This window comes from Pelophylax lessonae (genome assembly GCF_965119305.1).
Source record: "Pelophylax lessonae genome assembly, chromosome: 3".
In the NCBI taxonomy this organism is placed as follows: domain Eukaryota; kingdom Metazoa; phylum Chordata; class Amphibia; order Anura; family Ranidae; genus Pelophylax; species Pelophylax lessonae.
The window spans coordinates 162,894,949-162,920,061 of NC_138770.1; positions in this window are offsets into that span (position 1 = coordinate 162,894,949).

Sequence of the window (25,113 nt, forward strand, 5' to 3'; positions counted from 1 at the left end):
GGACATATATGATCACATTCATTATGATATATAATTCTCATTTTTTCTTTTATTAGATTATATTTATTATTTTTTACACAATCACTATGAAATATGATGAATACACTGGTAATTATGATTATATATATCAAAAATTTTTCAGATCATTCTGGTCATGACAAAAAAAATTTTCCCTACCACTGCCGATTTCTGGGATATGTTTTCTGCTACCTTATGGGTCATCTCCAGGTTTTCCTCCATCTCCTCCTCCCCACGCTCCGACCTCGGCCAACTTATCAGCCTCAGCCCCGGGTGAGACATTCGCTGGGTTTTGATGACCTCCTTGTTTGTTGGAACTTTTTTCTTCTCCTTTTATTTGGGCTACCTCAGTAAGTAGCTTTTATCTACATTGGAGCAATGGTTATACTTTTTCTATATATATGCTATATCTCAATGTTAATTTATATTAACAGACCCAGAATTTCAAACTATCTCCTGATGAGTGGACGTTGAACCACGAAACGCGTAGAGCCTATAAGATATGAAGATAAACTATTTGAAGACTGATTTACATGTTGTTTGTTTATTTATTTATATAGTGTACTGATGGATTATGTATTCATTGATTGATTACTATGTATGTATTTTTATGAATTTAAATACTTCATGTTCAGTTCCGATATGTGGATATTCTCAATTTTTATCTATTTACAATCTACTTTTCATTATTTATGTAATAAATCAATTTTGGGAGATTGCATATTATCTCCAATATTTACTAATGACTGTCCTCGCGCAAAGTCCCACAACCCTTGCTCTTGTTTTTATTTCATTTTTATGCGTCTGATGCCCATTTTCAGGAATATTTCATGTTTACGCATTTGATTCCCATTTTCAGGAATATTTCATAATTATGCATTGGAATTCCAATTTTCAGGAATATTTCATATTTTAGTTTTTGATGCCCATTTTCAGGAATATTTCATATTGACGCATTTGATGCTCATTTTCAGGAAAATTTCATATTTACGCTTTTGATGCTCATTTTCAGGAATATTTCATGTTTATGCGTTTGATGCACATTTTCAGGAATATTTCATGTTTATGCGTTTGATGCACATTTTCAGGAATATTTCATGTTTATGCGTCTGATGCCAATTTTCAGGAATATTTCATGTTTACGCTTTTGATGCTTATTTTCAGGAATATTTCATGTTTACGCTTTTGATACCCATTTTCAGGAATATTTCATTTTTATGCTTCTGATTCCCATTTTCAGGAATATTTCATGTTTATGCGTTTGATGCCCATTTTAAGGAATATTTCATGTTTACGCTTTTGATGCTCATTTTCAGGAATATTTTTGTTTATACTTTTGATGCCCATTTTCAGGAATATTTCATATTTAAGTGTTTGATGCCCATTTTCAGGAATATTTCATATTCACACATTGGATGCCCATTTTCAGGAATATTTCATATTTAAATATTTGAAGCCCATTATCAGGAATTTTTCATGCTTACGCGTTTGATGCCCATTTTCACGAATATTTCATGTTTACGCTTTTGATGCTTATTTTCAGGAATATTTAATGTTTACGCTTTTGATGCCCATTTTCAGGAATATTTCATTTTTATGCAAGTAAAAAGAGAAAGGAGAACATGATCTGAAGTATAGCTAATAACTGACTCGACATCCCTAATATACATAAAAACAAGAGCAAGGGTTGTTTGACTTTGAGTGAGGACAGTCATTAGTATATATTGGAGATAATATGCAATCCCACAAAATTGATTTATTACATAAATAATGAAAAGTACATTGTAAATAGATAACAATTGATAATATCCAGATATCGGAACCTTGTTTCACCTCATCTTCACTTTGATACACTGTGGCTTTCCTTGGTATTTTGGTAGACTTTCCTTGGTATTTTGGTAGACCTTTATGATCTCCCCTTTGGACATATATGATCACATTCATTATGATATATAATTCTCATTTTTTCTTTTATTAGATTATATTTATTATTTTTTACACAATCACTATGAAATATGATGAATACACTGGTAATTATGATTATATATATCAAAAATTTTTCAGATCATTCTGGTCATGACAAAAAAAATTTTCCCTACCACTGCCGATTTCTGGGATATGTTTTCTGCTACCTTATGGGTCATCTCCAGGTTTTCCTCCATCTCCTCCTCCCCACGCTCCGACCTCGGCCAACTTATCAGCCTCAGCCCCGGGTGAGACATTCGCTGGGTTTTGATGACCTCCTTGTTTGTTGGAACTTTTTTCTTCTCCTTTTATTTGGGCTACCTCAGTAAGTAGCTTTTATCTACATTGGAGCAATGGTTATACTTTTTCTATATATATGCTATATCTCAATGTTAATTTATATTAACAGACCCAGAATTTCAAACTATCTCCTGATGAGTGGACGTTGAACCACGAAACGCGTAGAGCCTATAAGATATGAAGATAAACTATTTGAAGACTGATTTACATGTTGTTTGTTTATTTATTTATATAGTGTACTGATGGATTATGTATTCATTGATTGATTACTATGTATGTATTTTTATGAATTTAAATACTTCATGTTCAGTTCCGATATGTGGATATTCTCAATTTTTATCTATTTACAATCTACTTTTCATTATTTATGTAATAAATCAATTTTGGGAGATTGCATATTATCTCCAATATTTACTAATGACTGTCCTCACGCAAAGTCCCACAACCCTTGCTCTTGTTTTTATTTCATTTTTATGCGTCTAATGCCCATTTTCAGGAATATTTCATGTTTACGCATTTGATTCCCATTTTCAGGAATATTTCATAATTATGCATTGGAATTCCAATTTTCAGGAATATTTCATATTTTAGTTTTTGATGCCCATTTTCAGGAATATTTCATATTGACGCATTTGATGCTCATTTTCAGGAAAATTTCATATTTACGCATTTGATGCCCATTTCCAGGAATGTTTCATGTTTACGCGTTTGCTTATTTTCAGGACTATTTCATGTTTACGCGTTTGATGCTCATTTTAAGGAATATTTCATGTTTTTTGCATCTGATTCCCATTTTCAGGAATATTTAATGTTTACGCTTTTGATGCCCATTTTCAGGAATATTTCATAATTATGCATTGGAATTCCAATTTTCAGGAATATTTCATATTGACGCATTTGATGCTCATTTTCAGGAAAATTTAATATTTACGCATTTGATGCCCATTTCCAGGAATATTTCATGTTTACGCGTTTGCTTATTTTCAGGACTATTTCATGTTTACGCGTTTGATGCTCATTTTCAGGAATATTTCATGTTTTTTGCATCTGATTCCCATTTTCAGGAGTATTTAATGTTTATGCTTTTGATGCCCATTTTCAGGAATATTTCATAATTACGCGTTTGATGCCCATTTTCAGGAATATTTGATATTTATGCATTTGATGCCCATTTTGGGGAATATTTCATATTGACACGTTTGATGCCCATTTTCAGAAATTCATATTGACGGGTCTGATGCCCATTTTCAGGAATATTTCATGTTTACGTTTTGATGCTCATTTTCAGGAATATTTCATGTATATGCGTTTGATGCTCATTTTCAGGAATATTTCATATTTATGTGTTTGATGCCCATTTTAAGGAATATTGCATGTTTATGCTTTTGATGCTCATTTTCAGGAATATTTCATGTTTATGTGTTTGATGCTCATTTTCAGGAATATTTAATGTTTGTGTCTGATGCCCATTTTCAGGAATATTTCATATTTACACTTTTGATGCTCATTTTCAGGAATATTTAATGTTTATGCGTTTGATGCCCATTTTCAGGCATATTGCATGTGTATGCGCTTGATGCCCATTTTCAGGAATATTTAATGTTTTCGCTTTTGATGCTCATTTTCAGGAATATTTCATATTTACGCATTGGATGCCCAATTTTCAGGAATATTTCATATTTAGGTGTTTGATGCCCATTTTCAGGAATATTTCATATTTACACATTGGATGCCCATTTTCAGGAATATTTCATATTTTCATATTTGAAGGCCATTTTCAGGAATATTTCATGTTTACGCTTTTGATGTTCATTTTCAGTAACATTTCATGTATGCGTTTGATGCTCATTTTCAGGAATATTTCATATTTGCACGTTTGATGCCCATTTTCAGGCATATTTGATATTGATGAGTTTGATGCCCATTTTCAGGAATATTTCATGTGTATGCGTTTGATAACCATTTTCAGGAATATTTCATGTATATGCATTTGATGTCCATTTTCAGTAATATTTCATGTTTATGCGTTTGATGCCCATTTCCTGGAATATTTCATGTTTTTGCGTTTGATGCTCATTTCCAGGAATATATCATGTTTCCACGTTTGATGCCCATTTTCAGTAATATTTCATGTTTGCAATTTTGATGCTAATTTTCAGGAATATTTCATATTTACGCATTTGACCATTTTAAGGATTATTTCGTATTTATGCGTTTGATGCCAATTTTCAGGAATATTTCATATTTACGCATTTGATGCCCATTTTCAGGAATATTTCATGTTTACGCGTTTGCTCATTTTTAGGACTATTTCATGTTTCCGCGTTTGATGCTCATTTTCAGGAATATTTCATGTTTTTGCGTCTGATGCCCATTTTCAGGAATATTTAATGTTTACGCTTTTGATGCCCATTTTCAGGAATATTTCATATTTACGCATTTTACCATTTTAAGGATTAGTCCACATTTATGCGTTTGATGCCCATTTTCAGGAATATTTCATATTTACGCGTTTGCTCATTTTTAGGACTATTTCATGTTTCCGCGTTTGATGCTCATTTTCAGGAATATTTCATGTTTATGCGTCTGATCCCCATTTTCAGGAATATTTCATATTTGCGCTTTTGATGCTCATTTTCAGGAATATTTCATGTTTATGCGTCTGATCCCCATTTTCAGGAATATTTCATGTTTGCGTTTTTGATGCTCATTTTCAGGAATATTTCATGTTTATGCGTTTGATGCACATTTTCAGGAATATTTCATGTTTATGCGTTTGATGCACATTTTCAGGAATATTTCATGTTTATGCGTCTGATGCCAATTTTCAGGAATATTTCATGTTTACGCTTTTGATGCTTATTTTCAGGAATATTTCATGTTTACGCTTTTGATACCCATTTTCAGGAATATTTCATTTTTATGCTTCTGATTCCCATTTTCAGGAATATTTCATGTTTATGCGTTTGATGCCCATTTTAAGGAATATTTCATAATTACGCGTTTGATGCCCATTTTCAGGAATATTTGATATTTATGCATTTGATGCCCATTTTGGGGAATATTTCATATTGACACGTTTGATGCCCATTTTCAGAAATTCATATTGACGGGTCTGATGCCCATTTTCAGGAATATTTCATGTTTACGTTTTGATGCTCATTTTCAGGAATATTTCATGTATATGCGTTTGATGCTCATTTTCAGGAATATTTCATATTTATGTGTTTGATGCCCATTTTCAGGAATATTGCATGTTTATGCTTTTGATGCTCATTTTCAGGAATATTTCATGTTTATGTGTTTGATGCTCATTTTCAGGAATATTTAATGTTTGTGTCTGATGCCCATTTTCAGGAATATTTCATATTTACACTTTTGATGCTCATTTTCAGGAATATTTAATGTTTATGCGTTTGATGCCCATTTTCAGGAATATTGCATGTGTATGCGCTTGATGCCCATTTTCAGGAATATTTAATGTTTTCGCTTTTGATGCTCATTTTCAGGAATATTTCATATTTACGCATTGGATGCCCAATTTTCAGGAATATTTCATATTTAGGTGTTTGATGCCCATTTTCAGGAATATTTCATATTTACACATTGGATGCCCATTTTCAGGAATATTTCATATTTTCATATTTGAAGGCCATTTTCAGGAATATTTCATGTTTACGCTTTTGATGTTCATTTTCAGTAACATTTCATGTATGCGTTTGATGCTCATTTTCAGGAATATTTCATATTTGCACGTTTGATGCCCATTTTCAGGCATATTTGATATTGATGAGTTTGATGCCCATTTTCAGGAATATTTCATGTGTATGCGTTTGATAACCATTTTCAGGAATATTTCATGTATATGCATTTGATGTCCATTTTCAGTAATATTTCATGTTTATGCGTTTGATGCCCATTTCCTGGAATATTTCATGTTTTTGCGTTTGATGCTCATTTCCAGGAATATATCATGTTTCCACGTTTGATGCCCATTTTCAGTAATATTTCATGTTTGCAATTTTGATGCTAATTTTCAGGAATATTTCATATTTACGCATTTGACCATTTTAAGGATTATTTCGTATTTATGCGTTTGATGCCCATTTTCAGGAATATTTCATATTTACGCATTTGATGCCCATTTTCAGGAATATTTCATGTTTACGCGTTTGCTCATTTTTAGGACTATTTCATGTTTCCGCGTTTGATGCTCATTTTCAGGAATATTTCATGTTTTTGCGTCTGATGCCCATTTTCAGGAATATTTAATGTTTACGCTTTTGATGCCCATTTTCAGGAATATTTCATATTTACGCATTTTACCATTTTAAGGATTAGTCCACATTTATGCGTTTGATGCCCATTTTCAGGAATATTTCATTTTTACGCGTTTGGTCATTTTTAGGACTATTTCATGTTTCCGCGTTTGATGCTCATTTTCAGGAATATTTCATGTTTATGCGTCTGATCCCCATTTTCAGGAATATTTCATATTTGCGCTTTTGATGCTCATTTTCAGGAATATTTCATGTTTATGCGTCTGATCCCCATTTTCAGGAATATTTCATGTTTGCGCTTTTGATGCTCATTTTCAGGAATATTTCATGTTTATGCGTTTGATGCACATTTTCAGGAATATTTCATGTTTATGCGTTTGATGCACATTTTCAGGAATATTTCATGTTTATGCGTCTGATGCCAATTTTCAGGAATATTTCATGTTTACGCTTTTGATGCTTATTTTCAGGAATATTTCATGTTTACGCTTTTGATACCCATTTTCAGGAATATTTCATTTTTATGCTTCTGATTCCCATTTTCAGGAATATTTCATGTTTATGCGTTTGATGCCCATTTTAAGGAATATTTCATGTTTACGCTTTTGATGCTCATTTTCAGGAATATTTTTTGTTTATACTTTTAAAGCCCATTTTCAGGAATATTTCATATTTAAGTGTTTGATGCCCATTTTCAGGAATATTTCATATTCACACATTGGATGCCCATTTTCAGGAATATTTCATATTTAAATATTTGAAGCCCATTATCAGGAATTTTTCATGCTTACGCGTTTGATGCCCATTTTCACGAATATTTCATGTTTACGCTTTTGATGCTTATTTTCAGGAATATTTAATGTTTACGCTTTTGATGCCCATTTTCAGGAATATTTCATTTTTATGCAAGTAAAAAGAGAAAGGAGAACATGATCTGAAGTATAGCTAATAACTGACCTCCATCCCTAATATACATAAAAACAAGAGCAAGGGTTGTTTGACTTTGAGTGAGGACAGTCATTAGTATATATTGGAGATAATATGCAATCCCACAAAATTGATTTATTACATAAATAATGAAAAGTACATTGTAAATAGATAAAAATTGATAATATCCAGATATCGGAACCTTGTTTCACCTCATCTTCACTTTGATACACTGTGGCTTTCCTTGGTATTTTGGTAGACTTTTCTTGGTATTTTGGTAGACCTTTATGATCTCCCCTTTGGACATATATGATCACATTCATTATGATATATATTTCTCATTTTTTCTTTTATTAGATTATATTTATTATTTTTTACACAATCACTATGAAATATGATGAATACACTGGTAATTATGATTATATAATAAACAGGCAAAAAATTTGGGGGAGCATACCCATGTATTTCTAAAGCTGCTGCAGCTATGAACCAAAAGACATGTATATTAAAAAAGAATAGCGCGCAAATGCAAAAGAAATAACTACCAAATCTGAAGACAATCCATAAATAAAAATGGGGGTTTGGTCCCACCATATGGCCATATCGTGCTCAAGCCCACTACTGCGTCAAAGTACCCCATTATCAGTGGGTCCTACACTATCCATGAAAAAGAGAGATGAATCCAGCCTAACCCTTGGAGATAATACTCCTTGCTGGGAAGGATGTGCAAATGCACTACAGGGGACTCCTACTATATCCACTAGATGGTGGACACTGATTGAGTACAGGTGTGTGTGGGGGGGTGGGGAGGGTTGCTCAACCTCGATAGTCTGGTCAGACCGAATACATAATAAACAGGCAAAAAATTTGGGGGAGCATACCCATGTATTTCTAAAGCTGCTGCAGCTATGAACCAAAAGACATGTATATTAAAAAAGAATAGCGCGCAAATGCAAAAGAAATAACTACCAAATCTGAAGACAATCCATAAATAAAAATGGGGGTTTGGTCCCACCATATGGCCATATCGTGCTCAAGCCCACTACTGCGTCAAAGTACCCCATTATCAGTGGGTCCTACACTATCCATGAAAAAGAGATGAATCCAGCCTAACCCTTGGAGATAATACTCCTTGCTGGGAAGGATGTGCAAATGCACTACAGGGGACTCCTACTATATCCACTAGATGGTGGACACTGATTGAGTACAGGTGTGTGTGGGGGGCTGGGGAGGGTTGCTCAACCTCGATAGTCTGGTCAGACCGAATACATAATAAACAGGCAAAAAATTTGGGGGAGCATACCCATGTATTTCTAAAGCTGCTGCAGCTATGAACCAAAAGACATGTATATTAAAAAAGAATAGCGCGCAAATGCAAAAGAAATAACTACCAAATCTGAAGACAATCCATAAATAAAAATGGGGGTTTGGTCCCACCATATGGCCATATCGTGCTCAAGCCCACTACTGCGTCAAAGTACCCCATTATCAGTGGGTCCTACACTATCCATGAAAAAGAGATGAATCCAGCCTAACCCTTGGAGATAATACTCCTTGCTGGGAAGGATGTGCAAATGCACTACAGGGGACTCCTACTATATCCACTAGATGGTGGACACTGATTGAGTACAGGTGTGTGTGGGGGGGTGGGGAGGGTTGCTCAACCTCGATAGTCTGGTCAGACCGAATACATAATAAACAGGCAAAAAATTTGGGGGAGCATACCCATGTATTTCTAAAGCTGCTGCAGCTATGAACCAAAAGACATGTTTATTAAAAAAGAATAGCGCGCAAATGCAAAAGAAATAACTACCAAATCTGAAGACAATCCATAAATAAAAATGGGGGTTTGGTCCCACCATATGGCCATATCGTGCTCAAGCCCACTACTGCGTCAAAGTACCCCATTATCAGTGGGTCCTACACTATCCATGAAAAAGAGATGAATCCAGCCTAACCCTTGGAGATAATACTCCTTGCTGGGAAGGATGTGCAAATGCACTACAGGGGACTCCTACTATATCCACTAGATGGTGGACACTGATTGAGTACAGGTGTGTGTGGGGGGGTGGGGAGGGTTGCTCAACCTCGATAGTCTGGTCAGACCGAATACATAATAAACAGGCAAAAAATTTGGGGGAGCATACCCATGTATTTCTAAAGCTGCTGCAGCTATGAACCAAAAGACATGTATATTAAAAAAGAATAGCGCGCAAATGCAAAAGAAATAACTACCAAATCTGAAGACAATCCATAAATAAAAATGGGGGTTTGGTCCCACCATATGGCCATATCGTGCTCAAGCCCACTACTGCGTCAAAGTACCCCATTATCAGTGGGTCCTACACTATCCATGAAAAAGAGATGAATCCAGCCTAACCCTTGGAGATAATACTCCTTGCTGGGAAGGATGTGCAAATGCACTACAGGGGACTCCTACTATATCCACTAGATGGTGGACACTGATTGAGTACAGGTGTGTGTGGGGGGGGTGGGGAGGGTTGCTCAACCTCGATAGTCTGGTCAGACCGAATACATAATAAACAGGCAAAAAATTTGGGGGAGCATACCCATGTATTTCTAAAGCTGCTGCAGCTATGAACCAAAAGACATGTATATTAAAAAAGAATAGCGCGCAAATGCAAAAGAAATAACTACCAAATCTGAAGACAATCCATAAATAAAAATGGGGGTTTGGTCCCACCATATGGCCATATCGTGCTCAAGCCCACTACTGCGTCAAAGTACCCCATTATCAGTGGGTCCTACACTATCCATGAAAAAGAGAGATGAATCCAGCCTAACCCTTGGAGATAATACTCCTTGCTGGGAAGGATGTGCAAATGCACTACAGGGGACTCCTACTATATCCACTAGATGGTGGACACTGATTGAGTACAGGTGTGTGTGGGGGGGGTGGGGAGGGTTGCTCAACCTCGATAGTCTGGTCAGACCGAATACATAATAAACAGGCAAAAAATTTGGGGGAGCATACCCATGTATTTCTAAAGCTGCTGCAGCTATGAACCAAAAGACATGTATATTAAAAAAGAATAGCGCGCAAATGCAAAAGAAATAACTACCAAATCTGAAGACAATCCATAAATAAAAATGGGGGTTTGGTCCCACCATATGGCCATATCGTGCTCAAGCCCACTACTGCGTCAAAGTACCCCATTATCAGTGGGTCCTACACTATCCATGAAAAAGAGATGAATCCAGCCTAACCCTTGGAGATAATACTCCTTGCTGGGAAGGATGTGCAAATGCACTACAGGGGACTCCTACTATATCCACTAGATGGTGGACACTGATTGAGTACAGGTGTGTGTGGGGGGGTGGGGAGGGTTGCTCAACCTCGATAGTCTGGTCAGACCGAATACATAATAAACAGGCAAAAAATTTGGGGGAGCATACCCATGTATTTCTAAAGCTGCTGCAGCTATGGATAGTGTAGGACCCACTGATAATGGGGTACTTTGACGCAGTAGTGGGCTTGAGCACGATATGGCCATATGGTGGGACCAAACCCCCATTTTTATTTATGGATTGTCTTCAGATTTGGTAGTTATTTCTTTTGCATTTGCGCGCTATTCTTTTTTAATAATTATGATTATATATATCAAAAATTTTTCAGATCATTCTGGTCATGACAAAAAAAATTTTCCCTACCACTGCCGATTTCTGGGATATGTTTTCTGCTACCTTATGGGTCATCTCCAGGTTTTCCTCCATCTCCTCCTCCCCACGCTCCGACCTCGGCCAACTTATCAGCCTCAGCCCACTTATCAGCCTCAGCCCCGGGTGAGACATTCGCTGGGTTTTGATGACCTCCTTGTTTGTTGGAACTTTTTTCTTCTCCTTTTATTTGGGCTACCTCAGTAAGTAGCTTTTATCTACATTGGAGCAATGGTTATACTTTTTCTATATATATGCTATATCTCAATGTTAATTTATATTAACAGACCCAGAATTTCAAACTATCTCCTGATGAGTGGACGTTGAACCACGAAACGCGTAGAGCCTATAAGATATGAAGATAAACTATTTGAAGACTGATTTGCATGTTGTTTATTTATTTATAATGATGGATTATGTATTCATTGATTGATTACTATGTATGTATTTTTATGAATTTAAATACTTCATGTTCAGTTCCGATATGTGGATATTCTCAATTTTTATCTATTTACAATCTACTTTTCATTATTTATGTAATAAATCAATTTTGTGAGATTGCATATTATCTCCAATATTTACTAATGACTGTCCTCACGCAAAGTCCCACAACCCTTGCTCTTGTTTTTATTTCATTTTTATGCGTCTGATGCCCATTTTCAGGAATATTTCATGTTTACGCATTTGATTCCCATTTTCAGGAATATTTCATGTTTATGCGTTTGATGCCCATTTTCAGGAATATTTCATGATTGCGCATTTGATGACCATTTTCAGGAATATTTCATGTTTACGTGTTTGATGCCCATTTTCAATTTTTTTTATATTTACGCGCTTGATGCCATTTTTTCGGGAATATTTCATATTGACGCATTTGATGCCCATTTTCAGGAATATTTCATATTTACGCGTTTGATGCCCATTTTTAGGAATATTTGATATTTATGCGTTTGATACCCATTTTGGGAAATATTTCATATCGACACGTTTGATGCCCATTTTCAAGAATATTTGATATTTACGTGTTTGATGCCCATTTTTGGGAATATTTCATATTGACGTGTTTGATGCCCATTTTCAGGAATATTTGATATTTTACACGTTTGATACCCATTTTCAGGAATATTTGATATTTATGCGTTTGATGCCCATATTCAGGAATATTTGATATTTATGCGTTTGATGCCCATTTTCGGGAATATTTTATATTGTACGCGTTTGATACCTATTTTCAGGAATATTTGATATTTACGCGTTTGATGCCCATTTTCAGGATTATTTCATATTAACGCATTGGGTGCCCATTTTCAAGAATATTTCATATTTACGCGTTTGAAGCCCATATTCAGGAATATTTTATATTTATGCGTTTGAAGCCCATATTCAGGAATATTTTATATTTATGCGTTTGATGCCCATTTTCAGGAATATTTTATATTTATGCGTTTGATGCCCATTTTCAGGAATATTTGATATTTACACGTTTGATGCCTATTTTTGGAAATATTTGATATTGTTATGTTTGATGCCCAGTTTCAGGAATATTTGATATTTACGTGTTTGATGCCCATTTTCGGGAATATTTTATATTGACGCGTTTGATGCCCATTTTCTGAAATATTTGATATTTTACACGTTTGATGCCCATTTTCTGAAATATTTGATATTTACACGTTTGATACCCATTTTCAGGAATATTTCATATTTACGCGTTTGATGCCCATATTTAGGAATATTTGATATTTACACGTTTTATGCCGATTTTCAGGATTATTTTCAGGTTTTATGCCCATTTTCAGGAATATTTGATATTTACGCGTTTGATGCCCATTTTCAGGATTATTTCATATTAACGCATTGGGTGCCCATTTTCAAGAATATTTCATATTTACGCGTTTGATGCCCATATTCAGGAATATTTTATATTTATGCGTTTGCCCATTTTCAGGAATATTTGATATTTACACATTTGATGCCTATTTTTGGAAATATTTGATATTGACATGTTTGATGCCCAGTTTCAGGAATATTTGATATTTACGCGTTTGATGCCCATTTTCGGGAATATTTTATATTGAAGCGTTTGATGCCAATTTTCAGAAATATTTGATATTTTACGCGTTAGATACCCATTTTCAGGAATATTTGATATTTACCCGTTTGATGCCCATTTTCAGGATTATTTCATATTTACGCGTTTGATGCCCATATTTAGGAATATTTGATATTTACACGTTTTATGCCCATTTTCAGGATTATTTCATATTTACGCGTATTATGCCCATTCTCAGGAACATTTCATGTTCATGCGTTTGATGCCCATTTTCAGGAATTTTTCATGTTTACGCGTTTGATGCCCATTTTCAGGAATTTTTCATTTTTATGCATTTGATGCCTATTTTCAGGAATGGGCCAGTATTTTTTTTAGTTGTGTGTTGGACCCTCTTATATTGACTTTGAAGGCTTACACCTTTATTAGGCATATGTTGGACTGGCTATAGGGGAGGTTGGATGCCAGTTTTTTTTATTTTAGGTGTGTGTTGGACCCTCTTAATGGAGATTTAAGGTTTGTACTTTTATTAGGCGTGTGTTGGACTGGCTATAGGGGAGGTTGGAGGCCAGTAATTGTTTTTCTAGGTGTGTTTTCAACACTATATGAAGGTTGAAGGTTTGTATTTTTCTTAGGCATGTGTTGGACTGGCTATAGGGGAGGTTGGAGGCCAGTATTTCTTTTAGGTGTGTGTTGGACCCTCTATATGGAGGTTGAAAGTTTGTACTTTTATTAGGCGTGTGTTGGAATGGCTATAGGGGAGGTTGGAGGCCAGTATTTTTTTATTTTAGGTGGGTGTTGGACCATCTATATGGAGATTTAAGGTTTGTACTTCTATTAGGTGTGTGTTGGACTGGCTATAGGGGAGGTTGGAGGTCAGTATATTTTTTTATTTTAGCTGTGTGTTGGACCCTCTATATGGAGATCTAAGGTTTGTACTTTTATTAGGCGTGTGTTGGACTGGCTGTAGGGGAGGTTGGAGGCCAGTATTTTTTTATTTTAGATAAGAAAAAGACCTCTGGGGAGATGGGGCCAGTTATAGCGCTTGCTGGGGTAAACCAGGGGTGGACAGTGGCCTGTCAATGTCCCAGGTTATGGAAGAGTAGGCTTATTAATAAAGTGCTAAGTGCTAATAAATAAATTGAATAGTGTGAGTGTTTATCATAATTAATCTAACATGAATGGATGGATGGATGGCAGTCAAATGACATAAATAGCATAAAACATGATCAAATAAATACTGTCATATTAAAAACATATTAGTGCTGCGAGTTCAAAGGTGCAAAAATAGGACATGAATTATGATCAATTAATAAAAAAAACAATACTAGTGCTTAGGTGCAAATGCAAAGGTGCAAATAATAACAGTCCAAATAAAAGTTCATATAGTGACTAGGGTGAAATTGATAGATAAATCTGGGGTGCCAAATAAAATGATAAATAAATCTTGGGTGCCAAATAAGCAAAGTGCAGGTGCTCTGTGCTGAATCCTCCAATAATCCAATGCTGGTACTTGTGATGTCACAGTGAGGAAATAATGGGGGATGGGAGAGAATTGGGAGGTTGGAGGCCAGTAACATTTTTTAGGTGTCAGTTTGACACTCTATATAAAGGTTGAAGGTTTGTATTTTACTAACGCGTGTGTTGGACTGGCTATAGGGGAGGTTGGAGGCCAGGTTTTTTTAGGTGTGTGTTGGACGCTCTATATGGAAGTTGAAGGTTTGTACTTAGGTGTGTGTTGGACTGGAGATAGGGGAGGCTGGAGACCAGAATATTTTAGGTGTGTCTAGGACCCTCTATATGTAGGCTGAAAGTTTGTACTTTTTATTAGGCATGTGTTGGACTGGCTATAGAGGAGGTTGGAGGCCATTCATATTTTTTAGGTGTGTGTTTGACCTTCTATATGAAGGATGAAGGTTTGTACTTTTATTAGGCATGTGTTGGACTGGCTATAGGGGAGATTGGAGGCCAGTATTTTATTTTTCTAGGTGTGTTCAACAATATATGAAGGTTTGTATTTTTCTTAGGCGTGTGTTGGACTGGCTATAGGGGAGGTTGGAGGCCAGTATTTTTTTAGGTGTGTGTTGGACCCTATATATGGAAGTTGAAGGTGTGTACTTAGACGTATGTTGGATTGACTGTAGGGGAGGCTGGAGGCCAGTATGTTTTTATTTCAGGTGTGTGTTGGACCCTCTATATGGAGGTTTAAGTTTTTATACTTTTATTAGGAGTGTGTTGGACTGGCTATAGGGGAGTTTGGAGGCCAATATTTTGTTTTTTATGGTGTGCATTGGACCCTCTATGTGGAGGTTGAAGGTTTGTACTTAGGTGTGTGTTGGACTGGCTATAGGGGAGGTTGGAGGCTAGTATATTTTTAGGTGTGTGTTGGACCCTCTGTACGGAAGTTTATGGCTTTTAATTTTATTAGACATGTGTTGGACCCTCTGTATGGAAGTTTATGGCTTGTACTTTTATTAGACGTGTGTTGGACTGGCTATAGGAGAGGTTGGAGGCCAGTATTTTTTTATTTTAGGTGTGTGTTAGACCCTCTATATAGAGATTTAAGGTTTTTACTTTATTAGATGTGTGTTGGACTGGCTGCAGAGGACTTTGGAGGCCAGTACTTTTTATTTTAGGTGTGTGTTGGACCCTCTATATGGAGATTTAAGGTTTGTACTTTTATTAGATGTGTGTTGGACTTGGACTGGCTATAGGGGAGGTTGGAGGCCAGTATTTTAGGTGTATTCAATGTTTGTTTTTTTATTAGGCGTGTGTTAGACTGACTATCAGGGAGGTTGGAGGCCCATAATTTTTTTCAGGTGTGTGTTGGACCTTCTATATGGAGGTTGAAGGATTGTACTTTTATTAGGTGTGTGTTGGACTGGCTATAGGGGTGGTTGGAGGCCAGCAATTTTTTTTAGGTGTGTGTTGGACCCTCTACATGGAGGTTGAAGGTTTGTATTTAGGCGGGTGTTGGTCTGGCTATAGGTGAGGTAAGAGGCCTGTATTTTTTTTATTTCAGGAGTGTATTGTGCCCTATATATGTAGGTTGAAGGGTTGTACTTAGGCGTGTGTTGGACTGGCTATAGGGGAGGTTGGAGGCCAGTAATTTTCTAGTTGTGTGTTTGACCTTTTATATGGAGGTTAAAGGTTTGTACTTTTATTATGCGTAGGGGAGGTTGGAGGCCATTATTTTTACTTTATAAGATGTGTGTGTTGGACCCTCTATATGGAGGTTAAAGGTTTGTACTTTTATCAGTTATTTTTTGGATTGGCTATAGGGGAGGTTGGAGGCCAGTAATTTTTTCTAGGTGTGTGTTCGATCCTATATATGGAGGTTGAAGGTTTGTACTTGGGCGTGTGTTGGACTGGCTATAGGGGAGGTTGGAGGCCAGTAATTTCTGTAAGTGTTTGACCTTATATATGGAGGTTGAAGGTTTTTACTTTTAGTAGGTGTGTGTTTGATTGACTATAGGGGAGATGGAGGCCATTAATATTTTTTCTAGGTGTGTTGGACCATCTATAGAGTGGAGGCTGGCACTTTCATTAGGCATGTGTTGGGCTGTGCACTGCATATCCCTCTTGTCAAGAATTTTTCATCTTTATGCATTTGATGCCCATTATAAGGATTATTTCACATTTACCAGTTTGATGCCCATTTTCAGGATTATTTCACATTTACGCGTTTGATGCCCATTTTCAAAATTATTTCATATTTACGCGTTTGATGCCAAATTTCAGGAATATTTGATATTTACACGTTTGATGCCCATTTTCAGGAATATTTGATATTTATGCGTTTGATGCCCATTTTTAGGAATATGATATTTAAGCGATTGATGCCCATTTTCAGGAATATTTCATGTTTATGCGTTTGATGCCCATTTTCAGAATTATTTCATGTTTATGCGTTTGATGCCCATTTTCAGGAATATTTCATGTTTATGCGTTTGATGCACATTTTTAGGAATATTTCATATTGACATGTTTGATGCCCATTTTCCAGGAATATTTGATATTTTCGCGTTTGATACCCATTTTCAGGCTTATTTCATATTTTCATATTTACACATTTCACCATTTTCAGGAATATAACATATTTACGCGTTTGATGCTCATTTTCAGGAATATTTCCTGTTTATGCGTTTGTTGCCCATTTTCAGGAATATTTGATATTTACACGTTTGATGCCCATTTTAAGGAATATTTCATGTTTATGCGTTTGTTGCCCATTTTTAGGAAAATTTGATATTTACACGTTTGATGCTCATTTTTAGTGTTGAGCGAACACGGACTGTATTATTCGTGTTCGTACCGAATAATTGGATTTTTTGTACCCGAACACGGACACGGACACTTTACTGTATGTTCGGGTAAAAATCCGTGTTCGGTCGTTTTATTTCCGGGTTTTGCATGCTTTGGCGCTCTTTTCATGGCGGGCTTTCAACAGCCAATCAACAATCGTTTAACTGGTGTGCCTTAAGCCATCCCAGCCATGCCTGCAAATGTCTCAGTAGCTGTGATTGGCCGTCTGAAGCATGTGACCAAGTCTTTATAAGTTCGAGGCAGCCGCAGCGGCGTCATTATGCTGCTTAGATTCAGGGACAGAGCACACATCAACGTGCTGGCTGCTGATTAGGGAAAGATAGGCAGGAAAAAACCATTTGTGTCCGGATAGAATTGAGGGACAGGTCGGAGTGTTTAGGCAGGGCGAGTTGTAGGCATTTTAGGGATAGTCTGCTGAATTATATAGGGTCAGTGTCTTCTACAAACTACAATCGATATTGCTGTGTGGGGGGTGGGGTCTGCACTCAATCCTGATCTACGATCTCTTCTCAATCCTGTTAGGGACAGAGTCTGCTGAATTTTAGGGAAACTGTGTTCTACAAACTACAATCGATATTGCTGTGTGGTGTGGGATTGGAGATAGGCAGGTGTCAGTGATCCACATCCATTTTTCTGTGTGTGAGCTGCAGTGAACACAATCTTTTTGGGCTGCAGTGAACACAATCTTTTTGGGCTGCAGTGAACACAATCTTTTTGGGCTGCAGTGAACACAATCTTTTTGGGCTGCAGTGAACACAATCTTTTTGGGCTGCAGTAAACACAATCTTTTTGGGGTGCAGTGAACAAAATCTTTTTGGGGTGCAGTGAACACAATCCTTTTTGGTGTGCAGTGAACACAATCTTTGTGGGGTGCAGTGAACAAAATCCTTTGTGGGGTGCAGTGAACACAATCTTTTTGGGGTGCAGTGAACAAAATCCTTTTTGGGGTGCAGTGAACAAAATCCTTTTTGGGGTGCAGTGAACAACATCCTTTTTGGGGTGCAGTGAACAACATCCTTTTTGGGGTGCAGTGAACAACATCCTTTTTGGGGTGCAGTGAACACAATCTTTTTGGGGTGCAGTGAACAAAATCTTTGTGGGGTACAGTGAACAGAATCTTTGTGGGGTGCAGTGAACACAATCTTTGGGGGGTACAGTGAACACAATCTTTGTGAGGTGCAGTGAACACAATCTTTGTGGGGTGCAGTGAACACAATCATTGTGGGGTGCAGTGAACTCAATCTTTGTGGGGTACAGTGAACACAATCTCATACTGAAGGTTTGAGGGTGCTGCCTGTTCCATACTCCCCCTACTCCTCATCTAGCCTTTTAGGGGTACAAACAATAGTAATTGGGGCCTAGTGTGGTTGTGTACGTGTGATATACATACACTTTTTTGGGATCATATTTTCTATTCCGCTATTTAATCAAAAACCTTTGGGGATCAGTTAAATTGGGGGATAGTCTGTGTTGGTACGTGTGAGAGAGATCCACCTTTCCAAGTTGTTGGGGTTCATCTCATACTTCTGAAGGTTTGAGGGTGCTGCCTGTTCCATACTCCCCCTACTCCTAGCCTTTTAGGGGTACAAACAATAGTAATTGGGGCCTAGTGTGGTTGTGTACGTGTGATATACATACACTTTTTTGGGATCATATTTTCTATTCCGCTATTTAATCAAAAACCTCTGGGGATCAGTTAAATTGGGGGATAGTCTGTGTTGGTACGTGTGAGAGAGATCCACCTTTCCAAGTTGTTGAGGTTCATCTCATACTTCTGAAGGTTTGAGGGTGCTGCCTGTTCCATACTCCCCCTACTCCTAGCCTTTTAGGGGTACAAACAATAGTAATTGGGGCCTAGTGTGGTTGTGTACGTGTGATATACATACACTTTTTTGGGATCATATTTTCTATTCCGCTATTTAATCAAAAACCTTTGGAGATCAGTTAAATTGGGGGATAGTCTGTGTTGGTACGTGTGAGAGAGATCCACCTTTCCAAGTTGTTGGGGTTCATCTCATACTTCTGAAGGTTTGAGGGTGCTGCCTGTTCCATACTCCCCCTACTCCTAGCCTTTTAGGGGTACAAACAATAGTAATTGGGGCCTAGTGTGGTTGTGTACGTGTGATATACATACACTTTTTTGGGATCATATTTTCTATTCCGCTATTTAATCAAAAACCTTTGGGGATCAGTTAAATTGGGGGATAGTCTGTGTTGGTACGTGTGAGAGAGATCCACCTTTCCAAGTTGTTGGGGTTCATCTCATACTTCTGAAGGTTTGAGGGTGCTGCCTGTTCCATACTCCCCCTACTCCTAGCCTTTTAGGGGTACAAACAATAGTAATTGGGGCCTAGTGTGGTTGTGTACGTGTGATATACATACACTTTTTTGGGATCATATTTTCTATTCCGCTATTTAATCAAAAACCTTTGGGGATCAGTTAAATTGGGGGATAGTCTGTGTTGGTACGTGTGAGAGAGATCCACCTTTCCAAGTTGTTGGGGTTCATCTCATACTTCTGAAGGTTTGAGGGTGCTGCCTGTTCCATACTCCCCCTACTCCTAGCCTTTTAGGGGTACAAACAATAGTAATTGGGGCCTAGTGTGGTTGTGTACGTGTGATATACATACACTTTTTTGGGATCATATTTTCTATTCCGCTATTTAATCAAAAACCTTTGGGGATCAGTTAAATTGGGGGATAGTCTGTGTTGGTACGTGTGAGAGAGATCCACCTTTCCAAGTTGTTGAGGTTCATCTCATACTTCTGAAGGTTTGAGGGTGCTGCCTGTTCCATACTCCCCCTACTCCTAGCCTTTTAGGGGTACAAACAATAGTAATTGGGGCCTAGTGTGGTTGTGTACGTGTGATATACATACACTTTTTTGGGATCATATTTTCTATTCCGCTATTTAATCAAAAACCTTTGGGGATCAGTTAAATTGGGGGATAGTCTGTGTTGGTACGTGTGAGAGAGATCCACCTTTCCAAGTTGTTGGGGTTCATCTCATACTTCTGAAGGTTTGAGGGTGCTGCCTGTTCCATACTCCCCCTACTCCTAGCCTTTTAGGGGTACAAACAATAGTAATTGGGGCCTAGTGTGGTTGTGTACGTGTGATATACATACACTTTTTTGGGATCATATTTTCTATTCCGCTATTTAATCAAAAACCTTTGGGGATCAGTTAAATTGGGGGATAGTCTGTGTTGGTACGTGTGAGAGAGATCCACCTTTCCAAGTTGTTGGGGTTCATCTCATACTTCTGAAGGTTTGAGGGTGCTGCCTGTTCCATACTCCCCCTACTCCTAGCCTTTTAGGGGTACAAACAATAGTAATTGGGGCCTAGTGTGGTTGTGTACGTGTGATATACATACACTTTTTTGGGATCATATTTTCAATTCCGCTATTTAATCAAAAACCTCTGGGGATCAGTTAAATTGGGGGATAGTCTGTGTTGGTACGTGTGAGAGAGATCCACCTTTCCAAGTTGTTGGGGTTCATCTCATACTTCTGAAGGTTTGAGGGTGCTGCCTGTTCCATACTCCCCCTACTCCTAGCCTTTTAGGGGTACAAACAATAGTAATTGGGGCCTAGTGTGGTTGTGTACGTGTGATATACATACACTTTTTTGGGATCATATTTTCTATTCCGCTATTTAATCAAAAACCTTTGGGGATCAGTTAAATTGGGGGATAGTCTGTGTTGGTACGTGTGAGAGAGATCCACCTTTCCAAGTTGTTGGGGTTCATCTCATACTTCTGAAGGTTTGAGGGTGCTGCCTGTTCCATACTCCCCCCTACTCCTAGCCTTTTAGGGGTACAAACAATAGTAATTGGGGCCTAGTGTGGTTGTGTACGTGTGATATACATACACTTTTTTGGGATCATATTTTCTATTCCGCTATTTAATCAAAAACCTCTGGGGATCAGTTAAATTGGGGGATAGTCTGTGTTGGTACGTGTGAGAGAGATCCACCTTTCCAAGTTGTTGGGGTTCATCTCATACTTCTGAAGGTTTGAGGGTGCTGCCTGTTCCATACCCCCCCTACTCCTCATCTAGCCTTTTAGGGGTACAAACAATAGTAATTGGGGCCTAGTGTGGTTGTGTACGTGCGAGATACATACACTTTTTTTGATCATATTTCCTATTCCGCTATTCAATAAAAACCTTTGAGGATCAATTGAATTGCGGGATAGTCTGTGTCGGTACGTGTGAGAGAGATCCACCTTTCCAAGTTGTTGGGGTTCATCTCATACTTCTGAAGGTTTGAGGGTGCTGCCTGTTCCATGCGAGATACATACACTTTTTTTGATCATATTTCCTATTCCGCTATTCAATAAAAACCTTTGAGGATCAATTGAATTGCGGGATAGTCTGTGTCGGTACGTGTGAGAGAGATCCACCTTTCCAAGTTGTTGGGGTTCATCTCATACTTCTGAAGGTTTGAGGGTGCTGCCTGTTCCATACCCCCCCTACTCCTCATCTAGCCTTTTAGGGGTACAAACAATAGTAATTGGGGCCTAGTGTGGTTGTGTACGTGCGAGATACATACACTTTTTTTGATCATATTTCCTATTCCGCTATTCAATAAAAACCTTTGAGGATCAATTGAATTGCGGGATAGTCTGTGTCGGTACGTGTGAGAGAGATCCACCTTTCCAAGTTGTTGGGGTTCATCTCATACTTCTGAAGGTTAGAGGGTGCTGCCTGTTCCATACCCCCCCTACTCCTCATCTAGCCTTTTAGGGGTACAAACAATAGTAATTGGGGCCTAGTGTGGTTGTGTACGTGCGAGATACATACACTTTTTTTGATCATATTTCCTATTCCGCTATTCAATAAAAACCTTTGAGGATCAATTGAATTGCGGGATAGTCTGTGTCGGTACGTGTGAGAGAGATCCACCTTTCCAAGTTGTTGGGGTTCATCTCATACTTCTGAAGGTTTGAGGGTGCTGCCTGTTCCATACCCCCCCTACTCCTCATCTAGCCTTTTAGGGGTACAAACAATAGTAATTGGGGCCTAGTGTGGTTGTGTACGTGCGAGATACATACACTTTTTTTGATCATATTTCCTATTCCGCTATTCAATAAAAACCTTTGAGGATCAATTGAATTGCGGGATAGTCTGTGTCGGTACGTGTGAGAGAGATCCACCTTTCCAAGTTGTTGGGGTTCATCTCATACTTCTGAAGGTTTGAGGGTGCTGCCTGTTCCATACCCCCCCTACTCCTCATCTAGCCTTTTAGGGGTACAAACAATAGTAATTGGGGCCTAGTGTGGTTGTGTACGTGCGAGATACATACACTTTTTATGATCATATTTTCTATTCCGCTATTCAATAAAAACCTTTGAGGATCAATTGAATTGCGGGATAGTCTGTGTCGGTACGTGTGAGAGAGATCCACCTTTCCAAGTTGTTGGGGTTCATCTCATACTTCTGAAGGTTTGAGGGTGCTGCCTGTTCCATACCCCCCCTACTCCTCATCTAGCCTTTTAGGGGTACAAACAATAGTAATTGGGGCCTAGTGTGGTTGTGTACGTGCGAGATACATACACTTTTTTTGATCATATTTCCTATTCCGCTATTCAATAAAAACCTTTGAGGATCAATTGAATTGCGGGATAGTCTGTGTCGGTACGTGTGAGAGAGATCCACCTTTCCAAGTTGTTGGGGTTCATCTCATACTTCTGAAGGTTTGAGGGTGCTGCCTGTTCCATACCCCCCCTACTCCTCATCTAGCCTTTTAGGGGTACAAACAATAGTAATTGGGGCCTAGTGTGGTTGTGTACGTGCGAGATACATACACTTTTTTTGATCATATTTCCTATTCCGCTCTTCAATAAAAACCTTTGAGGATCAATTGAATTGCGGGATAGTCTGTGTCGGTACGTGTGAGAGAGATCCACCTTTCCAAGTTGTTGGGGTTCATCTCATACTTCTGAAGGTTTGAGGGTGCTGCCTGTTCCATACTCCCCCTACTCCTCATCTAGCCTTTTAGGGGTACAAACAATAGTAATTGGGGCCTAGTGTGGTTGTGTACGTGTGATATACATACACTTTTTTTGGATCATATTTTCTATTCCGCTATTTAATTTAACTGGGCCTCCATGCGAGACCTGTGTGCCTTGTTGCGCTGTTTTGAGTACTCCACCAACATGGCCAGTGGCAATGACGCCGTTCTCAGCTTAACTATCCCACTTCTATGCCTCCTTGAAAAAACAATTCGGGCGATGATGGAAGAGGATGTGGCACAGGATGAGGAGGAGGAGGATGAAGAGGTAACATTTCCAAGGCTTTCAGGGCAGTCATTCGCAAGGGGCTCCGAGGGTGGGTTCCTGCACACGCAAACGCCAGGGACGCAATTGTCCAGCAGGGGCACAGTTCTGGAGGATGAGGAGGATGAGGAGGAGGAGGAGCTGGAGGAGGAGATGGAACCATGTTCACAGCAGGGTGGCACCCAGGCCAGCTCATGGCCATCACTGGTGCGTGGCTGGGGGGATACAGAGGACACGGACCATACACCTCCCACAGAGGACAGCCTTTCGTTGCCTCTGGGCAGCCTGGCACACATGAGCGATTACATGCTGCAGTGTCTCCACAACGACCGCCGAGTTGCCCACATTCTAACTTGTGCTGATTACTGGGTGGCCACGCTGCTGGATCCCCGTTACAAGGACAACGTACCGTCCTTAATTCACTCACTGGAGCGCGATCGCAAGATGCGCGAGTACAAGCGCACGCTGGTAGACGCCATGCTGCTGGCATTCCCATCTGACAGCGGGGCCACAGTGGAAGCACAAGGCAGAGGAGGAGGAGGAGGAGGTCGCCAACGCAACCAGGGCACCGCCAGCACCTCAGAAGGCAGGGTTAGCATGGCCGAAATGTGGAAAAGCTTTGTCAGCACGCCACAACAAACAGCAGCACCAGCAGCTCAGATGGAACGTCTTAGCAGGAGGCAGCATTTTACCAACATGGTGGAGCAGTATGTGTGCACACGCCTACATGTAGTGAATGACGGGTCTGCCCCCTTCAACTTCTGGGTCTCCAAATTGGGCACATGGCCTGAGCTTGCCCTTTACGCCTTGGAGGTGCTGGCGTGCCCTGCAGCCAGTGTATTATCTGAACGGGTATTTAGCACGGCTGGGGGCGTTATAACAGACAAGCGCAGCCGCCTGTCCAGAGACAATGTGGACAAGCTCACGTTCATTAAAATGAACCAGGCATGGATCCCACGGGACTTTTCCGTACCTTATGCAGAATAGCAATGGATACCGACCTTACCCACCCATTGTTCCATTTTTGCTCTTTCTCACTCTTTTGGGGTGTACCCTCATTTAAAATTTGTGAAAAGAAGCAGTGTTGGCTACCTCGTCCTCCTCCTCAGGGCCAGATTAATGTAGGGGCTATTGGAGCTGCAGCTCCAGGCCCCTACCTTTTATATAGGCCCCGGGTTGGCCATATTCACTGTTACCGCTCTTCTGTCACTTGTAAACACAGAAGTCTGGCTTCTATGCTCGCTTCCCCAGGCAGCACCCTCAGAACCTCCCCACACAGCGTGAAGGCCGG